Source organism: Ambystoma mexicanum, chromosome 1p (assembly GCF_040938575.1).
Source record: "Ambystoma mexicanum isolate Mex_15411 chromosome 1p, UKY_AmexF1_1, whole genome shotgun sequence".
In the NCBI taxonomy this organism is placed as follows: domain Eukaryota; kingdom Metazoa; phylum Chordata; class Amphibia; order Caudata; family Ambystomatidae; genus Ambystoma; species Ambystoma mexicanum.
The window spans coordinates 1,470,195,773-1,470,205,143 of NC_090921.1; positions in this window are offsets into that span (position 1 = coordinate 1,470,195,773).

The following is a 9,371-nucleotide window of genomic DNA, read 5'->3' on the forward strand; positions in this document are numbered from 1 at the left end:
ATGGATCCTTGTGAGATTCCACAGGTGATATGGGTAGTGTTGGTGATCTGGAGGAATCCATGTGTACAAACTGGTGGTAATTAGCAAGGTAGGACTTGAACTAGCTGAGGACAATCTTGCTGATCCCTATGCAGCAATGTAGATTATCGGTGATTGCCTGGGGGTGTCTACTGTGTCAAATGATGCCGAGAGGACAAGGAGAACCAGGTGTCAAGGATGGCCATCAGAGGATTTTAAGGGAATCATCGTTCTCCTTGATGGTAGTTTGTGTGCTACATCTGGCTCTGAAGCCAGATTGGTTGGACTGAAGGAGGTTGCTGGCTTCGATGTGTTGGAGGAGTTGAATGGCTGTTGCTTTCTCATAGATATTACCTAGGAAGGGAAGATGAGTGATCGGGCTGTAGTTTGAGGTAGAGCGGATTCAGTGTTGGTTTCTGGGGAAGCAGGAGAACTTTTTCCAGTGTTGAGGGTCGAGGAGAAGGTGCCTTGAATTAGGGAGCTGTGTATTGTCAGGTAAGGAAGGAGTGCTTCAGTCAGAAGAGTCGAGTATGGAGGCAGGGAGGACGCTGCATGTGTACAACGTGGCTTGAGGGATGCTAGTTGGCAGTGAGGTCTTCCATAATGGATGTCTTGAAAGTTGTCCAGGTATTTGGGGATCTGCAAGGTGGGATGTTTAGTGGACTGTCAGTTGTAGTGTTGGTGCCTATGTTTTAGCATATCGTGCTGATCTCGCTGACAAAAGTTGATGGCAGTAGATTTTTCAATGGAGTGCGGTACAGGTGGGTCTGCCAGCAGATTGATCTGCTTGTTGGCTTCGAAGAGGGCTCCGTTTTCATTATTGGCCTTGGCTATAGTGTCTTGGTAGTAGTTGGCCTTGGCAGCGCTGATCAGTCTGTGTGTAGCACTAGTTCCTGGGGCAGAGAGAGGTTGAATGAACTGGAGGATTTTCAGGGCTTTTCTTGACTGATATGCAGGCTTGTTTGCTGAGGTTTCCAATGGGTTTGCTTAACTGGTGTGACTAACGTCAAAGGGGATTGCCAGATGGTCAGACCAGTCAAGTGGTATTGGGCAGGGTGGTGAAGAGGAGGTAGAGGATATTGCCTTTCCTGTGAGTTGGGTCTTTTTTGTGCTTTATGAGGTTCAGTGTCAAGTAGGGAGTGGAGATCTTCCATTGTTAACTTAGTTGCTGGGTTATCAGGGGTGTTGAAGGACACGGAGGACGATGTTGGCATGCATGAGAGACATAGTGGGGCCCAAGTTCATGAAGCTTCAAATAAGGTTTTGTTGGGTGGTCTGTAGATGAAATGAAAGGTTGGGGAAAGTGTGAAGTTGCAGGACATTTTTTCAAAAGAACCAATGGTGGCGACATCCAGCTGGGTGCATGGCCATGATGCCTTGTGAACGATGGCAAGGACTTCGTCAATCTTGTTGGGAAGGTCTCTTTGTAGAATTCTGTTGCAATTGGGGACGAGAACATCTAGAAGGTGGATGTCATCCAGATCTCAAGAATGAAGATGTCATCCAAGTCATGTGTGGTGATGAGGATGGCAATGTCTGCTGCACAGATGGTTTCTTAGCGGACATTTGAGAGCTTCTGTTTTCATGTAGTGGTGGATGGAGTGCTGATACAAGTGAGATTTCTGTGATTTGGTGTCCATGATGTTGCTGGTGGTTGGCGATGGGCTGTTGGGTGAGAGGGGTGAAACACATTTGAGGGAGTTTACCTGATCTTAGCGGAGCCCTTTGTTGCAGACTTCTGGGCGAGAGACTCCCTTAATCCAAGAATTAAGAAAGGAAGGGGAGGGCTAAGCAGGTGGGAAGTGCTTACATCACGTAACCAAGATCCATTTGCACTTGCTTACCAACTGCAAAGAAAAAAGGCTGCCTGGAAGGTGTGAAATCTAGTGGTGGGCAGAGCAACTGAGTTGGAGGGTCTTGTCACGTGACCAGCAGCCTCCTCAATGCTGGTTTAGTAAAGTCTTCGGTTTCTTGGCGAATTTAAGACTTTGGCCCCAATTCCAAGTACAGGGATAGCGGTAAACAAATGGTGGTAATAGATGTACTGCCAATGATACCCCTCCAGCACATTATACATTGCAGGAAATACCTCCAGTATTTGGCTAGAGGAATTTACTTTATAAAAACGGACATTACAGTCAGTGGAATTCATCCAATTCCCAATAGAGTCCAATGTGACCCAATTATGGGGAAAAATAAAAATGTCATATGGAGGATTAACCTCAGTTTACAATGTCGGAACAAAAAACAAGTTTGACTGAATTAGCACAGCTCAACCTGCCATTCCTACAGTGACAGCCTTTGTGTTTCGTTGGGAGGAGCTTGTTTTACAAGCTGTGTGTCTGGCCCCATGTTAATGCATTCCGTAAACGGATTTGAATTCTATATTTATTGAAAATGAAATTCGTTAAACCAAGAAGCACTGTACAAAGGGCAGAATGATGGCTGAAGCAATCCTTTTGCTAGGGTAATTGATACATTAAACTGGATGTTGGTGGGTGAGGTGCATGAAACAGTACACAGGCATAGAACAAGACCGACATTAAAAAACATCTAATTACAGATACACAATTCAGTGCTGAAGGGATTTGGGTGCCTTTGGGAGAGGGGGACGAGGGGGCTTTCAAAACAAGACCGACTTCCTTCTGGGGGAAAAAGGTGGCTCTCAAGAGAGACTAATGCCATTACAAAACTGCCTGGCAGTAATTTCTGGTATTAGGCGTTCCAGTGATGAGGAGCCAGAAGGGAGAAGAGCAAAAGCATGAGGCAGGGCACCATGGTTGGCTAGGAAAAGGAGAGCTTTAGAGTGCAGTCTTTGAGCAGGTGAATAGCTGGAAATGCATTCAGCCAACCAGTGGGTCGGAGGAGGGGTTGTCGAGTGGTAGGAGGCTAGACCTTTGATGGATCTAAACACTAGAAGAAATTTGAAAAGGGAGTTATTTTGCAAGAATGTCCACTTTGCATGTAGATGATGTGCAGAAGTGGGGGAGAGAACGGGTGGGTTATAGAGTGTGCAGGTAGGAGGAATGGACAATACCTTGCTGAGAGGAGAAGTTGGGAAGAGGCAAGTGAGGAGGCCAGCACTGTAATCCAGCTGCTTTGGGCCAGGGTGATGTGGAGCATTTAAGTAGGTTAAAAGGTTGTGGCAGGGAAATATTTTGTGAATTGTCAGCAGGTTAAGCATAGCAGCAGAAGTTATGAGGTGCTGAAGATTTAGGTCATTGTCTAAGACAACAACTAGTCTGTGAACTTTAGGGGACGGGATAAGGAGATTAGGGCAAATGAAACAGGAGAAAAGGAGAAGAGGTTTTAATTGCAGGCTGGGAGAAAGATTTCTTCAATTTTAGGAGAGCTGCATGTCAGACACCTCAGCATCATCCATGATGGATAGAAGGAATAAGTTACTTACCTGTAACTTGCAGCATGGGTCTTGCATGGATTCACATTCTCATGAATATTCCTGGTCATGCTGGGAATCATCAATAAAAATTAAAGCAGTTTAGATTCAAGCCACAATTGGTTGTCTCCTTTATAGCCTATCAGTGTCCTTTGGGGCCATACTGCCCCTACCCAATGACATTTGTCCTCTTAAGTTCCACCCATGGTGGTCATCTTCAGATTTGGTAGCACACGTAAAGTGGAGGAAGGAAGGAAGGAAGGAAGGAAGGAAGGAAGGAAGGAAGGAAGGAAGGAAGGAAGGAAGGAAGGAAGGAAGGAAGGAAGGAAGGAAGGAAGGAAGGAAGGAAGGAAGGAAGGAAGGAAGGAAGGAAGGAAGGAAGGAAGGAAGGAAGGCATCTGAATCCATATAGGACCCATGCTAGAGAACAAGAGTTACAGGTAAGTAACTTGTTACTTCTCCAACATGAGGTCTCGCATGGATTCACATGCTCATGAATACAATTATACAGCAGTACATGTTGAAGGCACATCCCTTATTTGCACGTCCAAAATAATGGCAATAAATAAGAAGTAGGCATGCACGCCAACAGGCAATGAGACCAAAAGAAAATTTTGCAAGGATAACAAAGTTTATGTAATATAAGAAAATTCCAGCAAAGAACTCTGCTGCCTGAGAATTACACGGCAGCACATTATAAAAGACAATTTCATCATGGATGACATCACTACATATAGTCAGAAATCAAAGTGCTGATTGGAGTGGCCATATGGCACAGCCTGCTCTATAGGGGATGCCAGGCACTAATTGGCCGCTGCTTCCCAGTCAATTTTGTGGCACGTGGGTCAGCACAGCTCATCTCCGTGGTGAAGGTCAATTCGAGAGAGAAAGAAACATTCCTGACTACTGACGCTAAATAACACGAACTGAGTAATGGCGGATAGCTGGACATCACATGCAAGGATAGTTCTTTGTAGAGAGGGGATAATATATTGGCAAGCCAACTTCCACATTCAGGGCTTCATTGGTACTGCACTGCACCTCCTACGCTCCGTCTCTCTTGGGGGTCTCGATTTACTACCTATCCTTCTGGTGCTCCATGATACGGACAGACATGTGTTGTTGTTTGAAAGATTATATTGCTACCCTGGATTAGGCCTATGGTGGGTGTTCTGGAATGGTCAAAGGGACGGGGTTTAGATTCTTATTATGAAAGGAACGGTGGGGTCGGGACGGGTGAGCTCTGGCCTGGCAGGGTGGATTGTGAGGGGGAACGGGCAGGTTAGTAGAGATGGATGGGCGTTTGTGCTGCACCTTCTTCCAGTCTCACACTCTCTGCCAAGCGCATTCTGTGCGAGAACGATACTAGAGATTTGCAACATTGAAAGGACAGTGAACGGATGGACTTGCGTGAGAACAAGGTTCACACAGAGCGGGTGTAATGTGTGAGTGGCTTGCTCCCTCTGCGAGAGAGGCTGGGGGTGTGAATGCCACAGCCTTGCAGAGCAGTAGATTTCGGGCCCAATACAAAATGGAGTCCTGATGATGGGGCATGGGTAGTGTAAATAGCCAATTTTGATTATGTTATAGAGTTCTTACCCGTACAGTATATGAGAGGACCCCTTCCAACAGGGTTGTGATGATGTTTATTCTTTATGGCGCTGCCTAGAAAGCTGGGGGTAGGACCATGTCCTTCCCAACAATATACACAACCACGGGAGGTGGCAGGGTCACAGAAGCAGTACATTTAGCCCTGGAACAGTGTCACCTCAAATAAACAGGTTGCATTTCAAGCATGGCCGACCCATGTTGGGTGTTACTTTCTATGATGTGGCAGATATGCGGTTACATGCACTGATTACATTTGTAGCAATATTGGTAAGCAGCCATTGGCATAAACAACTGTATCATACTATATATGGTAATACTGTAACATTTGCTGAAACAAGGAGGATATAGCCAATGTGTCTCTTGTGGCTTGTTACTGGGCCTTGGCTTAGTCTGCCCATGGCGGATGTGGGCATGTCAGAGGAAAAGAATGCGGTAGGCCTCAGATCAAGGCAAGATGGAAGATTATGAGGCCTAAGGTGCTGTCATGATGCCTACCCCCGGGCATCCGGACCAAGCCCATCAGCCCCGGGAGCAGGCATCCAGGTGCTTACTAAAAGCCCAGCAGCCCCGGCTAGGGGCTGTCTGGGTACAGTCCTGGCACCATTGGCACCAGGCTCATAGAGGAAATCAGTCCTGTCGCCATAGGCGCCAGGCTCATGTACATTACTTACCTCATGCAGACCATGCTGCAATGAAGTCAAGCCAACGTGAGGCCTGAATGGGACTACTTTACTTCAGGGACTATTTTTTACTCGGGTGTGGTTCTGGGGGAACTTCTTACCTGGGACTACTTTGAAGGTTATTTAAACTACGCCCGAACAGCAGCACATGCTTTGCGTTATTCTGCATCCAGCAGAGTAACGCTCACCGTGCCTGCAGTCAGCATCCAGTCTTCTGCCACGCCCGCCTCGAATCCAGAGCTCCTAGAAGAAGGAAAGGTTAGAACACGGACATTATTTTAATTCCTTACCCGATTCCGGATCCATCACGTCTTCGAACTTGGAAAGGACATTATTTCTGCACGCGTCGCATCGCCAGCTGCAGCGCTGCGCCATACTCACCAGTCCTCACAGCATTTTTCGATCATTTTCCTCGCCGAACTCCCGCATCTAGGGGACAAAAGAAATATAAGGTGAGCCGAGAGGGCCAACAAATACAATCTCTTTTTACCACCATAGACTTACCTCATTTACCACCGGAGGCATTATTCTTTAACATCCCGCAACTTCTTACGCCGCACCTGTAAGGAGAGAGAAAACAACAAGTTAAATACACGCATCTTTTACCGGACAGTGTTGGGTAATACAGACTCTTACGTGAACGCCATCAGCTGCCACAAGACAGTCTTCTCTTGGACCCAGCTGCAACACAAGAAGGGAATGGGACAAGAGTGAACATAGGACATATTGAACTCTTTGGACTTTATACTTACGGGTTCTCGCCAGGAACCTCGGAGTCAATATTCATCCGGAACTCTTCCAACACCTTCGAACCAGTGAAGTAACTGGTATCTACGCGCCCCTGCATTCCACGCAGGATGGAGAGGTCATCATTCAAAAACATAAGGTGAGATTACTGAAAGGGAATATCGGAGGTGATTAGTGGGGAGAACAGTGGGGTGCCATTACTAGAATCCACGGGTGGCGAAATCCCTTTCTCCACTTGCAGGAGAATACTTCTACGGGTCAAGCAGACGAGATTAGGCGGGCCAGTCCAATCTGTCATCTCTGCACTACGCTTCACGTTGAAGGAGATCACAGCTGTCCTGGTCCGATCGACGCCCCTGTGGGAGGCAGGTGAGCGTAACAGGTACGTGTGTAATGGTAATAGCCTGGTGTAGCATAATAATCCTACTACATCAACCCCCCGTTTTGGTCATCCCCGAGACTGGTGTAGTCCACAGGGTGCAGGATTGGCGCAAAGCGTCATTCAATGATACCCCTATGAACTCCTCTTTCTTTTTGGGGACAGTGAATTAACAAAAGGTATATTGCGAGTGGAGGGACAACAATTGTGGCCCTATAAGGTCCCAATTTAAACATTCATACACCTCATCCCCAGACAGTTGTCCTAATAAAATCGATAATTTCCTGTTCATTGGAGGTGTCCTCGGTGGTGGGAGGAGCTCCTACTTCAAGTGGCAGCAGCTTGGTCACAGCTGGCAAATGAGACACCCGTTTTGCAGAGCATGACAGAAGGCAGCAGAGAAGAAATACTATCATTGCAAAGGCAACAATTATAACAATAACTATCAAAATCCCATGTAGAATGGAAGAGCTCAAGAAATCAAAAGTGTTTTAAGTCCAAATTGACAGTGAACCGGCATAACCTTAGCTAATTTCATGTAAGGTGGTACCTACCCCTTGGGGTGCTTTATGACATCCTCAACCAGGGAGGAGTTATCAGGTACCCAGGTGCAGCATTCTTGTCCTATAATTTTACATGACCCCCCCCCCCCGCCCCCTTGGGCAGCTAGTAGATAATCAAGGGCCATTCTGTTCTGAGAATCATAGTTCTAAATGCAACTTGTTCACTTTTAAAAATCGGAATGCCTTTGGCAGTGTTGTTTGCCACCTGTTTGAGGGGAAGCGATAGGGATCTGCTCTGTTAATTGCAGTGCCAACGTTTGGGAACAGGAACCCTAGGATGCCTTTGAACCAAGTCCAGGGGGGTACATTTGGGATGCCATGGTGTAAAATGTGTTCTGGGGAAAAAGGACATGTGACGGATGGCTGGACGAATGAACCCAATGGTACACTGACCAGTCCAGTTTGCTGGTATCCATTGGTAGGCTGTAGCACCACAAAGGAATTACAAACCTCTGTGGGTGTAGTGAGCGGTCCAGGCTGTGGCATTACTATTGAGTGCTCTCAATTTATTGATAGCTGAATGGTTATAGGTGCTGGTAAGATCGCTATGGTTGAAGACATATGTAGCCAGTGTTATACCCATTGTAGGCAAGGTGCCTATTGCAGTGAAAGATAAGCGTGTGGCACAAATGCAGTCTGTATTTTGGGAGATAAAGTGTTTTGGTGTAGCTGGGGTAGAAGAATCCACAGGGCAAGGGATGGGTCAAATTGGGACAAGAAGTGTCATTGATTAAGAGAACACCATTCCACAAGATTGAACGGGACTGGGATGAAAGGAGTTCCCCCACTGACATACACAGGGGTGTGTGAGCATACATAGCAATCAGCGGCATTGATTACGTCAGTGCAGGCCCAAGAGAAGTTGAGAAAGGTGTTGGTGTCTAAGTGGAGGATTGCAGATGAGAGCTGTGGCAGTGCCCACAACAGGATTAGGAGCATTTGCATTGTGGTAGAAAGCATATACAAGTGTAATTAGTTCAAGAATTCTCCTGCCTGGTCAGCATATATGATAGCAGTGTACATAGAGGGACAAGCATGTAAAGTAGTGAGAAGGGGAGAAAGAGCAGGGTCCAAGATTGCAAGATAAATGAAGCTGCACCAGAGGCAATGAGATCAAGTACACTTATGGAAATAAGAAATTAGGCCCACCAATTAGGGCAGAATCTTCTCCATGGAATATTGGCCTGAGTAGCCTGCAAGCAAGAATAGTGGGCAGTAATCATTTTGGAAGACATATTGATGATCAGTTGTTTGTAATCATATCAGAGAAATGAGTGATGAATACAGTTATAGTGGAATACCAGCGTTATTCCTAGCTAGAGCAGTCTAACCTTCGTAGATTGGGGCCATGCGCCCAAAAGTTCCAACTGTCTTAATGTCCCAGGACCTGATATATTGGAGCGAGAACGATTATACAGTACATGATTCCAGCAGGGATGACAATGATACAAGTGAAGAGCAGGAAGAAGTGGGGCCAGTGTTCATCTATGCTTGGATGGCAGGCTGCTACTTGGAAACACAAATAGGTGTGCCAAACAGTACCTGCTACATGAATAAGGCAGACATTGAAGAGCAGGCAAACATACCAGCAAGGAGACCTACATGAAGATGCTTCATGTAGGTCTGGTGTGAATGGCATATGAAGAAGGAATCTTACAGCGGAGGCACTGGGCAAATTCAGCTGGCCCCCAAATCCCATGCAATGGAGGACTTCTGCATATACACTCCAGTTGCGCAGCGTTATTGTGGCTGCTCAATGACTGAATTGAGAGTGTTGGGCCACCGGTAGGAGACAGGTGTAGCAGCAATGTGCTTCTGGTGTGTGTGATTCATCTGCTGTCAGGTGAGATGGTAGCAGCACTCTGCAAGTTATACCTTGGGATAGGTGGCACAACTTTGACATTGAGGAGTGCTGGATGTGGAGTCACTGGGGTTGCAGCTGCTGGGGCCCTGATGGGCAGCAGAAGAGGGGTGTC